This window comes from Lycium barbarum, chromosome 3 (genome assembly GCF_019175385.1).
Source record: "Lycium barbarum isolate Lr01 chromosome 3, ASM1917538v2, whole genome shotgun sequence".
NCBI lineage: Eukaryota > Viridiplantae > Streptophyta > Magnoliopsida > Solanales > Solanaceae > Lycium > Lycium barbarum.
In genome coordinates this window covers 28,217,009-28,233,439 of record NC_083339.1, presented here as the reverse complement: position 1 = coordinate 28,233,439, position 16,431 = coordinate 28,217,009, and positions in this window count along the sequence as shown.

Sequence of the window (16,431 nt, the reverse complement as noted above, 5' to 3'; positions counted from 1 at the left end):
ACAAAACAACCTCCTAATTCCTATGTCTAGGCAAGTATTTTAACAGACTTAACTACATTATGTATCATTTATATCCTATTAAGTTCAAACAGGACCTTTTTGAGAAGTTTAAGTATTCCTATTCAAGTCAAAAGCAGAAGATGAACAATAGTTATGAATACATAACCAATATGTCCAATAGTACCAACACTTAACCAATTCAAAAAGACATTCTCCAAACAAACACCATAAAAACATACAAATGATTTTAAGTAATGAATGATTAATATCCAAAGAGAAACAATTAACTACTATGAAGTGTTATACATAAGTTATCAAATAAGTAACAATTCCTAGAATTTGTACATTTCCCAACAAAGGCCAAGTTTAAAAATCAATTTCCCCTTGTCAACATGAGATAGTGAGACTATTATATTCACTTAATAAGCCTTAATGTACTTAAGTGGACTGCCCAGATGTTCATTTAATTATCTTTTATAATGAACTAGCGAAACATAGTTCTTGGACCAGTATTTAATGAAAGACAAGCACTCATTAGTGAATAGGTGAAACCAATTAAGCCAAACAAAGTGATCAAGCATACCACATAGCAAGTTCTTAATTACTTAAATTAGTCTACCCTAAAATTAACACAGTAGGTGAATTTGCCAATAAAAGGTTTAGTAGTCCTCAAAGATGTTCCAGTTTTTGAATCTACTAGTTCCAACTACAAATTGAACACTTGTGCCAAAATTTCTCAATAAAGAAGCAGACCAGAATCTAAGGGCATAATTTTTAAATCCAAACAAATCAACTTCCATCCCGAACCCCTTTTTAAAATTCTTGTAATAGAAAAAGAAGAACGCAATCAAGCACAAGGCCAAGCAAAAAAAAAATGACTAGATGAGCTAAGATTAAATACCTCACTCTTATGCAGTGTTCCAAAAAAAGAAAAAGAAAATGGTTTTAGTTTTAAACAAAAAAAGACTTAATCTGAAAAGCATTGCATATTCATTTATCCTTAAAGTATTAAGTGAATCAGACAGAGAGCACAGAACTGGACTCAGACAAGAAAAAGACATAGCAGCAATTCAGGAGCTAAGTTGAATCAAACATCAGACAAGACCAGTTCTCAACATGATAAAATACTCCAAACCTATTAAATGACACTCATAAAACAATCAAATAGGGTGATGAACTTTAAAAATTCTATGACCAGCAACTTTGAATCCATCAGATATTCAGGCCTATCTACTACCCTTTTTTAATTACTTAGTTAGGTAATAAACCTCACCCTCACTTAATATCATGTGATAGTACCAAAATTTTCTCATTTTAGATTCAAATGGTATGCACTTCTCAAGCTTATGAACTAAAAAGTAATTCAGGTTCAATACCACAAACAATGTCATACTTAGTTACATTTAAAGCCAACAGAATGCACAAGCTAGGATGTCTAGCAGGTTAAACAAGGCATGTTGTCTCATTCAACAGCAGGTGACTTAGACTTAGTTAAGTGCTATAATTTTCATGGTTGACTCTTATCCAAACAAACTTATTCCAAAAAAAAAGGGACAAGCAGATTACAACTCAGGTCATCACTTCTTAATCAGAGGGCATATTAGCTAGTTAGTGTGATCTAAATCCGACCACATATATGTTTAATAAGCTTAGACAGCTCATTAACAGGGTACAAAGGCAAATACGACATGATTAAACAGGTCTTGAACTTTATCAATCATGATTGATTTAGAACTAAATAAACACAATCAAGTTAAGAACTTTTAGACTCATGACTAAATAGTTTTGAACAACACAGATCACATCTCAAACCAAGAAATACCACAGCTTAACTAGATGACTTCAAGATACTGATTTATTAAAACCATTGTCTTCATAAATTAAGACATTACTGATTCATAACCTAACCAAATGACTTAATAAGAAGCTCCTAAGGCCTACATAATCAATAAGTAGGTGCACACCAGGTGAAATAACTACAGAACTAAGTAAAACAGTATTAAACTAAAACAAAACTAACATTATAAGGCTAAAGACATCCTAAACAACCGCAAACATCAGACATCAAATCATACATATAACTAGAATGTAAATGACTGAAATGTAAAAGGGAAATCAAAAAGAAGACTACCTCTTGGATGCGTAGCCCTAGTCAAGTATTTGGAATTGGAAGTTTTTTTTATCTCCTTTCACCTCACAACCCAGCCACAGAACGACGTAGCCCTAGTCGAGTATTTGGAATTGGAAGTTTTTTTTATCTCCTTTCACCTCACAACCCAGCCACAGAACGAAGAAACGACTCAAAATTTTTAACTTATAACCTGAAATCAGAGTTTCAAAGCAAAAATTTGCCAAAACTAAGATAATCAAGTTCTTTTCGTGAATATGTATATATCTCCAAAAAAAGTCCTCCCTTTGTTTGCAAATAGAACCCCTAAATCATAAAACCCTAGGTCAAAAAATGCAAACTAATGAGTAGGTAAACATTTAAAGGGATTGATTCATTTTAACTAAAATTAAACAATCGATTAATTTACAAACACAACTGATTCTCACAAAATGGATTTACAAGTATGGCCTTAATTGAATTAAAATGTGAATTTTGTTATATCAATTAAGGCCCTATTTTACGAACTAATTGATTATTTTAATTGTATCCATAATTAAACATATAATAAGAAATTTAAAAATATAACCATAATTTATTATCTAATTTAATTATAATTAATTTGAGAATTGTCCATATAAAATGGTGTACGCAGAGATTAAAATTTGGATGTAAAATCATTTTTCTTGCATTAAAATGGGGTAAACACTTGCTGATTAATTTATGATAATTTGAGCAATTAAATAAATAGCTATTTTACACTATTTCCTGGTTGAAATTAGCAAAATACATCCTTAATCGCTGTAAAGTAATTTCCAAATGGTCTATTATAGAAATTATTTCACTAAACAATAAAGGTAAAATATTATCAGCATAGTTTATAAAATCATTCTGATTTTCTAAAAAAAAACATATATCTCCCCATTTAATATTCAAGTACTTTAAGCAATTAAAATAAATTATGGGAGGTAAAAAATTAGGTGTCAACACTTGGTCGTTATAGTCCTTTCGACACTGTCTGACCTTTCCCCGAGCTTGTTAGCTCACGTTTGACTCGAGGGGACTGTTGACACGCTTCCGGAGATGCTCGGATTTGATTTGGGTGACTTTTTGGGAAAATTTGGATTTAAGCGAAAAAAGAGTTGACTCAAAGTTGACTTTTTGATAAACGGATCTTTCTAAAAAATTCATCGATTCTGAGAGATTCAGATGGTCATTTAGAACTTGTGTGTATATCTAGTTCGGTTCCCAATGCACTCAGGTGCATTTTGGGACTTGGGTTGGAAATTTGAAAATTAAGGTATCGGAGGTTGACTCGGTCAACGAGACCTCCTTTGGGAATTCCGAGGCCACGAGTGCGTTTGCAGCGTGTTTTTGTGTATGTTTGCATATCTGGTATGTGAGCAGATGGCCTCGGGAGTTAGTTGGAAATTCGAATTGAGTTGTGAAAACTTGGAGACTTTTCTGGTGTCTAGTGCCTGCTTTGGTTGCACCAGCACTGCGGCAGTGGTACCGCTATAGCGGTCACCCTGCCACTGAAGCGTCCTGTGCAATTCTGGCTTGACCGTTATTGCGATCAAGGGACCGCCGAAGCGCTGACGCTGAAGCGGCCTGATGGCCGCGGAAGCGAGTGTCGGGCAGTTAAGTCAATAAATGAAGTGTTAAATGTCCTAAGTCCCTCATTTATTACTATTCCAAAATCTGGGCTTTTGGGAGCAATTCTAGGATATTCTTGGTGGTAAGTTCTTCTAATCCCTTTACTATTCCATTGTCCTTAATCACCTTATAGTCCATTTATCTTGATAGTTCATTAAGTGATTGAAGGTTAAAAGTGGGTTTAATGAGTTATTCCTGCTACGCTTTTAAATAATGAATTGTTGGCTGGGTTAGCCTCTTTAAGATTTAATTGATGATTATAATCCTTTATTTCATAACTTTTTCCGAATTAGTGGCTACTTCATGGAATTGGAAGTTAGGGTTTATACCCAATTTTTTTTTTTTTTTGGGGGGGGGGGGGGGGGGTTGCCTAGAATATGAAATTGAGTGAATTGTTCATTATTCTAGCTTGCTATTGATGGGAATTGATCACCTAGAGGTTTAATTTCATGTTGGGACCTTTAGATTCCTAATTTCACCCTTCTAGTTTATAAACCCTATTCCATAGGTTGGGGATTTGGTTCTTGAATAGAAATAGGGGTTGTTTGATGTTCTTCTTGATTCTAATTCCATGATTCGAATATTCTTAGAATTTCTTGATCTTGAGGCTCAAAGGAAAGGAAAGGCTAAGGTGTGATTATTGGTGATATTGATGTTCGGCCTTCCAGGTAGGTTACAGTTTACCCTATGGTGAGACTTCATTTAGCAAAGCATATATTTAGATGATATTATCGGGGAAAGCATGCAAACCTTTAGGTATGAAGTTGGGTTGGATATTGTCTTAGGTTGGGCCCTATTGTGTGATTGGGGTTAGCAACCCCGTTGTGTTTTGACTTGTTTTGTTCTATTGTTGTTGGCTTGATGCCACATGGAAATAGTAGATATTGGAGACTATTGATATATCTTGATCGTGATTTTGTTGTATCTTACTTGTTGACGTTTGATACGAGGATATTTTTCTATTATGGCTTATTGTGTAGCCTTTTCATGATATTCTTTGTGTGCCCATGCATGGTACTTGTGATATTGATATGATTATTGACATTGAACTCATACATTCCACGCATTCTCATCCTTCATGATATAATGTTGATACATTGATGATACTTGAGGAAACACTGTGATGAGCTGGGCTTAGTTGGATGAGAGTGATGTGAGGACCGATATCCGATGGTTGTCCCGGAATCGAGGTTATGCGTAGCTATTGCCAAGGTTTTTGCCGAAATCGTGAGGTAGCGGTATCCGAGGTTGTTGCTGGAACCGTGAGGTACATGGACTTCGCAGGTCCCCCATCGTTTGTGCGACCGAGATGTGGAGATTTTCGTCCGGAGTACATGTGTACACAGCATTGTATTTGTTATGATTCACATTTCGCGGGCGGGGTTAGCGCTCGAAAAGCTACTTCGAACTTGTTGGTGCTCTTTCGGGATTTATTTTAAAAGAGTCGCCACCTAATTTTTAGGAAATTAGGAAAAACAAGGGTGAAAGATTTATTCATATACAGTGATAAATCCTTCGTAATCCAAATTTCTAGGTAAGGGTTCTAGTGATCCCTAGGGAAGGTGTTAGGCACCCTAGTATTAAGATTCCATACTATACGGTTGACCTTCGAATTGCAATGTATGAGTATTTGAATGAACTGTTTATTTAGTTTTTATTCCCGTATTCATAAAATTTTGTCATTTGCATATCGTTTTGGAAGAATTTGAATATATCCCCTTTATATATAGGGTATTTAGTTTTGGATTTTGTAACATCCAGGTAAGAATAGCCTCCTTTTATATATATAAGGATAGTGTATTTTGGTTTATAAAATGCCTTAGTTTTAATATATATAAAGTGTATGTCCATTTTTTCTTTTGTTCATACTTAGTCCTCATACTTAGCTTCGGGCCAATCCGTATAACACGTTTAGAACGCCTTATTCTAAAACCCTGTACTTATGAATGTTTTATTATTCATGTACAACTTCAGTTTACAAAATGGTTTTGTTTATCATGATTCCATGGATGAATATATAAGATTCATTTTAACGTTTGAGTTTAAAAGGCCAGAATGTGACTTTGTAAAACAGGGGTTGAATCTTCTAGGTTCGGCCAGATCCCCTACCATATTTTTTTTTGAAACTCAGTTGGGATTAGCCTATTTTTGCCTCAATCGTTTTTTCTGAAAGAAAATCAGTAGGCTCATGGCCAAAACTTGCAAATTTCTTATTACCTGGATCTGGTCCAAAACATTTATCTTCATTCTTTGTTTAGATCTGAAAACTTAATTGATTTTTTTTTAAAAAAAACAAGAATACATCCCTTAATTTTTCAAAGAAATCTGATTCGATTTTGAAAGGAAACATCACAGTGTTTATAATGTTGAGACCCCCTTTTTTAACTTGTATTAAAACGGGTCCGCTACTTTTCTATTTTTATTTGAGAAAACAGTTATGCCGAGTTCGGGTTTTGAAAGTCGTTTTGGGGACTTAAGGTCAATCTAAATGGCATAGGCACGGTTATCCTAAGACGACTAGTTCATACAATAAGGATTCCACTATATGTATATGAGTTTTTACAAGGAATTTCACATACAAATACAAATAAATTATACACATAAAGAAGATAACAGAAATATAGTGAGAAGGGAAGGCTAGGGGCGTACCAAGCCCCTAGTTATCTATTTTCACCCGTGGCTGGGCCTTCTACGCGTGCGTATATTTCTTTCCATCTTCGCGGACTTAGTGATTTTTTTTTTTGAAAAGAAGTTTCCTATTGGGCCTTTGGCCCAATAGGTTGGCTGTATCTTGACCTGAATGGCCATGCAGTGAAGAGGGAGGAAAAAGACGGGGCCGATTAGTTTATATTTACTGTACTTATCACATAATTAATTAAACTTATGCAAGATACATACACACACATACACACCAATTGAAAACAAAAATAAAGATGAAATACGCATAGATATACATACAGTCACTGGGCTTCAAAGGTAGAGGTCTAGGCAATAAGGGGGTGGGTCGTCACCATCCGTATTCCTGATACCACATAAGATCCAAGAGGTTTCATGAACTTCCAGCATGGTAGGACACCAGGGGAAGCCTAAGACTAGTCCCCAAATTGCCTTAAATCCTCAACCAGTTCAGCTAAACATTTAGACCAAATGACATAGGTTTCTACCTCCTCAATCACACTACCCCACCCTTCTGATTATGAATGGTCTTAATCTCATTTGATCGTGGCAAGCTCAAACAAGTATATGCATAAGTTTCACAACTAATCAGAACTATGTGGGCTCAGTTTCTTGTTTTACTTCCTCTTAATCAAGTTAGAAAAAAAAAACATCCCTAAAATTAGGTAATCTCCTTGTATATCATGATATTGGCAAGACTCGCACAAGACAGAGCTAATGTATATTAAAGAGAACATCAAGTTTTTCTTGCAGAAGAACCAAACTCTTTTCATCTTCAAAATCTTTAAATCTATGTGCTAGAAAGGGACTTGATCAAATCAGACACAAGGCAAGTGCAGGAATACAAAACACAGATTTTGAGCTGCAGGTTCAGCATAGGCAGGATAGTATTCAACTCAGGTCCAAAACATCCAGAGATAACACAAGGTTGGTTTTTAAATCCCAATCAAATTTTAGTAGAAGCAAGGCAATGCTCAGAAAGACACACAAGACATACATGTGTTGAGGTTTAGGTGAAATAAAAAGAAGAAAGGGGTCAACTACCACATCCATGAATTGATATGATGATATAATGCGTTTATTCAAACAAGAGAGACCATAGAAGAGTATTCAAATACCCAACAACATGATACAAAAGCCTAAGGCTTGGTAGTTTCAAACAGACCAAATGACATGGAATGATTCATGACTTCACAGATTAACCATACTCATAAGAAAGTTTAATATTCAAATCCAGAAGAGGAAGTAACATACAAAGAGGATACAGAGTTCCTTTAAAACAAAATTTCAAACCTTACTTCTTTTACCTTTATTTTTAAAGCCAATTAACCCACAAGACCTTTAATTAAATCTAAATCCCTCTTACTTGCAGAATCAAGCATTTTACAAGTGGCAGACTTGACTTATGGCTCTGTTAATCTTTTAAGGCAAAATTAAGCCCTTTTTCTCCTCTTGCTTTGATCAAAATGATGGAACTGGAAGGCCAAGGGTACTCACATAGCAAACACTCACCCTATGGACATGCAGAGTGTGTCATGGTACCTTTTATTTGGAGGAAAGGCAACATGAACCAAGTTAAATTGATTTTCCCCTTTCATCCACTCTCAAGGTACCTTTAAAAGACTCATCTGCACCAAGTGGTTTATGGTTTGCCCATGAGCACTTATGGCCACACATGTACCATCACTAAACCCGTTTCAAACTAGTTTTAAACTAAGTACCACATCAAAAATAACATCAATTAGTCTACTAATCAACTTGGCACTAGATTCTGATTCCAGAATGACTTTAATCTCTAAAGATCATGAAGATTGGGCAAAAAGACAACAAACATTCTTATTTTTAGACTGATTTAGGAGAAAAGAGAAAACATTTCTGATTTTCCTACTTCACCTTTCTATAGTCAAAATAGTGACAAAAAGAAACATGGATGTCCAAAGTTGACACAGATCCCAGTTGCCTTATGTTGTCAAAATCAGCAAAAATCCACGTAGGGTAGTACACTCAAACAAGAGCATCTCTCAAAACAAGAAAGCACCAAACTGTTTTTAGATTCCGAGCCCCTTTTAATCTTTAAAAAATTAGTAGACACAACACCATATTCAGACAAATACCATAAACTAATTATGATAGAAATTTAATAGAAGCTTCTTCCATATTGTTCAGACTTTAGCTAGTTTGCTTCCACAGGTTGTAGTCAAGGTCTGATCAAGGCTCAACAAGGTAGGACTATAATACTCCCAAACAACTCAGGTATCCGGATCTACCATCCATACTAATGCAGGTTATTTTATACTAACTCCATTCTAAATGAATCCCAGGTTATTGAACCCAATCCCAACTAAGCTAAGCCAATGTCAAGCAAACTTTCAGCAGCTATACCATACCTAGGGCAGACTCATGCCAGCTAAAACAAACAAATTATGACCTCAAATCTCCACATTTGAACACATGAAACCACAACTCTGCCAACATGATCCAAAGCTAAGCACGTGAAAACAACATTGGATCCTTGTCCATTACACATTTCAATTCAGTGATGTATCTTAAACTTAAAACTTTCTTAGTCCCATAATCAACAATCATGGACTGGTCTAAGCTTAAAAAAAACTAAGCATCGAGGAATTACATCCAAATCAGATCAAATTACTATTTAAACAAGATTAAACATGTCTGCATACTGTAAGTGTCAAGTTTTTATGATGAAAATTTTATTTGTGCAGCTGTAATAACTGAATCGTACAAGGAACAAAAGAGCCCACAAGGCAGCCCAAACGCGATGGGCTTACAAGAGTCAACTGTTCAGGGGGAGCTTGCAAGGACAAGTCAACTGATCAGACGAGATGGGCTTACACAAGTGAAATCAGACGAGATGGGCTTACACAAGTTGAACTCAGTGAAAACTTCCCCGCCCTACAATTGGATACTGCGATATTATAAATATTGTGGGGATTGACAAGATACGCTCTAGCAGTGCAAAATCAGTTCAAGGAAGGAAAGGATATCTGCGCATTAAAAACGGAATATTCTGGGCATGTAACGATCTTGATGATTGATTTATGCGGCCTCATCACACAAGGAAAGAAGCAACAGCTCCAGCCTTATTCTATGAAATAGGATCACTAATTCCTTTTTCCAAGGATCAAATCCCTTGGGTTGATTTCTCTGCGTGAAGAGCCTGAACAGCCATAAAAGGGCTGCTTTACAAAAATAACAGGATGCTTAGTCTCATTACCTTAGTGCTCTGCTTTACTTTTCATAAACATTATATGTCTGAGTGATTTATAGTGTAAGAAAAAAGAAAGGAGAGTTATAATATAGCTTGTGATGCTTTGTATCAAAAAGACTAAGAGTGATTTGAGTGTAGACGTAGAAACTCCATTCAAACCTCCATTGTACCAAACCTTTAACAAAGAGCTGTAGAGAACACCCTTGCAACCCAAGGGAACTGGACTAGGATTCACATTGAATCTGAACCAGTATAAAATACCTGTATCATTTATCTTCTGTACTTTACTTTAGCATTATCTGAGCAAACAGTCAACTACCGATTCAACCTAGTCAACTAACAGATCAAAAAATTTACAATTCACCCCCCCCCCCCACCCCTTGCATTTTCAATTGGTATCAGAGCAAGGTCTCACTTTCAGTTGCTTAACCGCACGTGAGAAAAGATCAAATGGTTGGATATCAAATTCCTGGAGCAATATTACAAGATGGGCACTCCACAACAAGACCACCATACTTTAATGGTGAACACTATTGTCATTGGAAGGAAAGGTTTAAAATCTTTGTGCAGTCAACTGATTATCAGGCCTGGATTGTGATTAAGAAAGGACCTAAACCTATTCCAAGAGCCAGCACTGAAAACAAGAATGACGAGGATAATTCGACAATTGATCTAGAATCACATGACATTACCAAAGAACAACAAGAGACACTGCAAATAAATGCTAGGGCAATAGCCTTGCTCTATTGCGCAGTAAGTGGAGAAGAGTATGCAAAAATTTCAAATTGGGACACTGCCAAAGAAATGTGGGATAAACTTGAGGTCACCTATGAAGGAACATCAAAAGTAAGGGAAACAAAAATTGATGCTCTAAGACACGACTATGAAGCCTTTATGATAAAGGACGATGAGAACATCGAATCAATGTTCACAAGATTCAGCAAGATCATTGGAGAACTCAGCAACATGAAGACAAAGAAAAAATAAATAAAAAATTTTAACTGAGAGAGACTCGAATCCCTTTAAGGCTAAAGTCTAAAATTATACCAAACAACTCAGATTTCAAGTTTGAACTTAAAACTAGAGCTTTTTCACGTTGTCCCAACTTTTGTTTTCTTTTTTCCCCTTTTTTTTTCCCTGTAAGGTTGGGGTTCTAGAACCCCAAAGCTGTGAAAAATAGTGAAACCAACGATGTGGTGCAAAAGAATTTCTCAGAAAAAAACATTCAACATCAAAATTTTAACGACTAGGGTCTAAAGCTAACAAGCATTCACGGCCATATTTGATCCATCTTGGATCTATCCAAGCCAAGCTCTCAGAACCAATAATAATTCATTCGTGTAGTCAAATAAACACAGAAATTACAATGTTTGATTTGAAAAATTAAAGGAGAAGTGAAAGAGGAAAAGGCTAATACCGTGTTTGGAGGAAAATTCTAATACCATTCTTGGCATGAAAGAGAGAGAGAGGATCGAAGGCGGCACTAGGGTTAGGTAAAAAAGGGAAAGGGGAGGCGAGAGGGAGAGTATAGGAGCTGTTTGGTGTGTGTGTTTTGTAAAATGAGGGAATGAGGGGTTTTGCCCCCCTCTTTTCTTGACTCTGGGTCGGGTTAGTCCGGTACTGGACTGAGCCTCAGTCCAGATTTGAGAGAAAAGGGCACCCCTCTTTTCTATACGTATATTGTACATACATATGTATATTTAGCGTATATATGCGTATAGGGTTTGAATGGGTAGACTAAAATAAATGGAAATATCAAAATATCGATTATTGACCATATTATAGCAATCAGGACATGATTAATATTTTGAATTAATTTTAAAATACGACTAATTATGTGACTAGACTGAGTTTGCAAATATAGCCTTGATTGATTTAAAATCTACTTTGATTATTTCAATTATGTCCTTATTTGGCCTAATTAACCAATTAGAGTTAAATTACACTAATAGCGTCAATTAATTGGAGCCAATGGATTTGGTCACTTCAATTAAAGCCACTTAAAGGCTAGTTTTGCAAAAATGACCTCAATTGTCTTAAACCATGAATTGGTTAATTCAATTGTGGTCATCATGTAAACAATTAAATAATTAAAGCCAATTTGCAATAATGACCCTCTAATTGATTAATTAACCTGATTAAGTACCAAAAACAATTTATTAATTTCAACCAATTGTGAAAACACCTAGAATTAGAGATTGAAGGAAAAAATGGTCAATTCTCTTAATTACTCAAGTTTCCTTGGAATTAACGAGAACAAATCATTTTTTAATTTGACTTTTTGACTATTTAACAATTGAGTGGACAATTATTCAAAATTATATTGCTTTGATTAATCCTAACATAATATTTCATAAATGTCATAAAATACCAATTAATTCCTAAATAATTTATAGTGTCATAAAAATCTCTATATCATAGAAGTAAAATATTGACCTGAATACCTTTTATAAAAAAATATTTTAATGCCTTCAAGATGCGTAGCTCATTTTATTTGTCATCCAAGGACCTTGAGTAATTAAAATAAATTATGGGAGGTCAAAAATTAGGTGTCAACAACTGCCCCTTCGATGTTCGGGGATGGCGGGACCATCCTTGAGCAATGAAATTTGACTATCCCTAATTTTTGACTGACCCAACTCATCTTACCCTTCAGTTTCATGCAACTTTCACATATGTGGCGGGACCCTGACTTCTGGGTTTCCTATATATCTCAGGCAATACGAGAATTTAGGCCGCTTGTAGTTCAACTCAACTAAGGACTTTTAGGTGATTTGGCAGGAAAGTCTTGAGATTCCCGGTGTAGTGATCGGGGTTTGTCTGGATATCTATTGGAATATGGCCGACTCTCTGGTCTTAAGCCTACCTACATATCACTGGTCTCTGAGAATCAAGTCACATGTAGTTCGACTCGCTGGAGAAGAGTATATCCCTTATGTGGGAATACCTTCAGGTTTCCCGGTATGCATCCGACCGGTCGCGGTTTTAGTAAAAAAAAATAAAACCGGACAAGATAGTGGCTGAGTTTGAGATCGCATGGCTTCCAAATCCTGGCCGGAGAGCTCTACTCTCATGAGCACCCTATCTTGACCGGCTGCGTAAGAAAAAGTTCCACGTTTGCTCTGCAATTTGTCTGGATCTGGTTCAGTAAGCCATCTCCTTTCTGGCGGTTGTGTGCCTGTTTCCTAACTTGACAATATTGTAGACATTTTTCATGGATTTTTAGATGAATGGCCCTCTCGGCTGTATGAATGGCCCTCTCAACAGTTTGATATGAATGACCCTCTCGGCAATTTGTATGAATGGCCCTTTCGGCTATTTATATGAATGACCCTCTCGACTGTTTGAATGAATGGCCCTCTCAGCTATTTGTATGAATGTCCCTCTTGGCATTTTGTATGAATGGCCCTCTCGATAGTTTGTATGAATGGCCCTCTCGGCAATTTGTATGAATGGCCCTCTCGGCAGTTTGTATGAATGGCCCTCTCGGAAATTTTTATGAATGGCCCTCTCGGTAGTTTGTATGAATGACCATCTCAGAAATTTGTATGAATGGCCCTCTCAGCAATTTGTATGAATGGTCCTCTCAACTATTTGATATGAATGGCCCTTTTGGCTGTTTGAATGAAAGGTCCTCTCTACTCTTTGATATGAATGGCCCTCTCGACAGTTTGATATGAATGGCCCTCTCAGAAAATTAAATAAAGGAATGGCCCTCTCGGCATGCAGATGACAGATATGGCCTTTATGGCTGGATGATCTTTCTTTTGTCCATTGTATTGGTTGTTGACCCTTATGGTCAGATATTCCCTTTCGTCCTTGTCATAACCCTTTTGGTCATATCTATCTTTGTGCTCATTCATTATTACCCTCTTGGTCTGATATATCTTTGTCATTCGCTCTTCGTGCGACCCTTTTGGTCAGATTTGTCTTTATGCTCATTCATTCTCTCCATGACCCTTTTGGTTAGCTGTGTCTTTGTCGTTCATTCTTTTTATGACCCTCGTTGTCTGATATGCTTTTATCCATTTGTTTTGTGACCCTCGTGGTCAGACGTGTCTTTATTGCCCATTCTCTGTTGTGACCTCCTGGTACTTCGCCAACTAGCTGAGTTTGCTGTGAGTAAGCCAATTGATAACGTGCCTGTTGTCCTGTTAAAAACCTGCATCCACAGAAAATTGTGAGTTTCCTAAGAGGCCAATTAGCGTCGTTGTCCTCCTGTCCAATCTCTCCTCTTGATGCTCCTTTGAACCCTCTTGGGCTCGGTATTTTGAGAGATGTTTTTGGGACGTACTTATACTAATTTTAAAACTTAAAGTAAAGTTTGTAAAATGTCCATTGTTTGCCTTTTTAGAAATGTGTTATTCATTTTGTGTCATGACGTGTGTTTTCTTCGAACAAGGTCTTCTGATTCTTCTAGAAGATGCGATTGCTGAGTTCTGAACTAGTAGAATTTTTTGAATCTTTCTCAAAAATTCTGGTCTAGTTTCAGGTCTTTCTTTGATCGACTCTCGTATTGTTTTGTCATGCAGGAATTTTTGAGATTCCTTCAAAAATTCTGCCCCAATGTATGGCTCTGCTCTGCCTTCTTCTTGATTGATTTCTGATAGGAATTTTTGGCTGATGCTGGTTGATTCTTGTGGCAACCCTTATAGGTTGATCTTATTGATTTCTCCTGCTTTATTATCTCTGAGGTTTCCTAAGGGTTTTTTTGAGTTTTCTTTTATGACAACTGAGCTCGAAAGTGCCTACGTATCCTGTTGCAGCAGGATTTCAGGTTGAACATAGTTCAACATAAAGTAATTGAGTTTTGATTTTTACTAATAATGTGACCGGGTCCAATATGGACCGCCTACGTATCCCTTTGTGGGGAAGTCAAGTCATTGCGTATTTCATTACATAGATGATTTGTTTTTTTCCTAATCAATTACAAAGTACGATTACAAACAAAAGATGTGATTACAAGCAAATAGAATCCTAAACGTAGTATCTTTTGATTTCATCTGCATTGATAGATTTACGCTACTCTTGTCTGCCCATCTCAGCTAGGACTACGACTCCTCCTGAGATTACTTTCCTAACCATGTACGGCCCTTTCCAGTTTAGCGCAAATTTTCCTTTGTATTCTTCTTAGTGGGGAAAGACTCGCTTCAGCACGAGTTGTCCAATTTGGAAAAGTCAGGCTCTGACCTGCTTGTTGAAGGCTCGAGACATTCCTTGTCTGTACAACTGTCTGTGGCATACCACCACCATTCTCTTTCCATCTGTCATGACCAATTGCTCGTAGCGATTTCTGACCCATTCTACACTATTTAGCTCTGCCTCTTGGATGATCCTGAGTGAAGGGATCTCCACTTCTGCGGGTATGACTGCTTCGGTACCATACATAACGAGATATGGTGTTACCCCGGTGGAAGTTTGGGTCATCGTTTTGTACCCCAATAAAGCGTAAGGCAACTACTCGTGCCATTTCTTATGATTGTCGATCATTTTCCTCAAGATCCTTTTGATGTTCTTGTTGGCAGCCTCTACGGCTCCATTCATCTGTGGACAGTAATCGGTGGAGTTTTTGTGAATGATCATGAATTGTTCACAGATGTCCTTCATCAAATGGTTGTTCAGATTGGCACCATTGTCTGTGATGATGGATTCGGGTACACCGAAGCGGCATATCAGTTTTTTTTTACAAAGTTAGCCACGACTTTCTTAGTCACTGATTTGTGGGCAGTCGCCTCCACCCATTTAATGAAGTCGAAGGCAACTGAAATGAAGTGATGTCCATTGGAGGCTGGAGGCTCGATGGGTCCTATGATGTCCATCCCCCATGCCACGAATGGCCAAGGCGAGCTTATCGCATGTAACCCTGTTGGGAGAACCTTGATCAAATCTCCGTGTATCTGACACTTATGGCACTTTTACACAAATTTACCGAAGCCGTGCTCCATGGTCATCCAATAGTATCCTATCCTCAAGAATTTTTTTGGCAAGGATGAATCCATTTATGTGGGGTCCGCATGCCCCTGCGTGCACCTCTTTCGGTAGTTTTGTAGCCTCTTCAACGTCCACGTACCTGAATAACCTAAGGTCAGGTGTCTTTTTGTACAACATTTCTTTATTCAAGAAGAACCCATTAGCCAACCTCCTGATGGTTTTCTTCTGATTCGTTGAACTCTTTGGGGGTATTCTCCCTTCTCCAAGTATGCCTTAATGTCGGCATACCATAGTTGACAGTCCAGTTCGGACTCGACATAGGCGCAGTGAGCCTATTCTTCTTTCATTGTGATTTATAGTGGATCGATGTGTGTACTCTTGGGGTGCTGAATCATGGAGGCTATCATACCCAATGCATCTGCAAACTCATTTTAAGCCCTCAGAGTATGCCTAAAGTCGATACTCTTGAATCTCCCGCATAATCTTTGCACTAGATTTACATATGGGAGTATCTTGTCATTCTTGGTTGCCCAATTTCCTTTCACTTGATTTATGAGCAAATCGGAGTCCCCGATTACTAACAACTCTTGTATGTTCATGTCCAATGCCATCTTCCACGATGTTGTTGGTACATCTGTTTGCGGCCATCGGATAGTGTTGTCCTATTTCTGATATTAATACTGCTCCGATGCCTGATCCTTTGTAATTGACTGCTCCATCGAAGAACAGTCTCTAACTAGAGTATGGTTCTACCACCTCTTCTTCCATAGCCATTACTTCCTCATCTGGAAAGAAAGTCTGTAATGGTTTAAGTTTGTCATCGACGGGACTT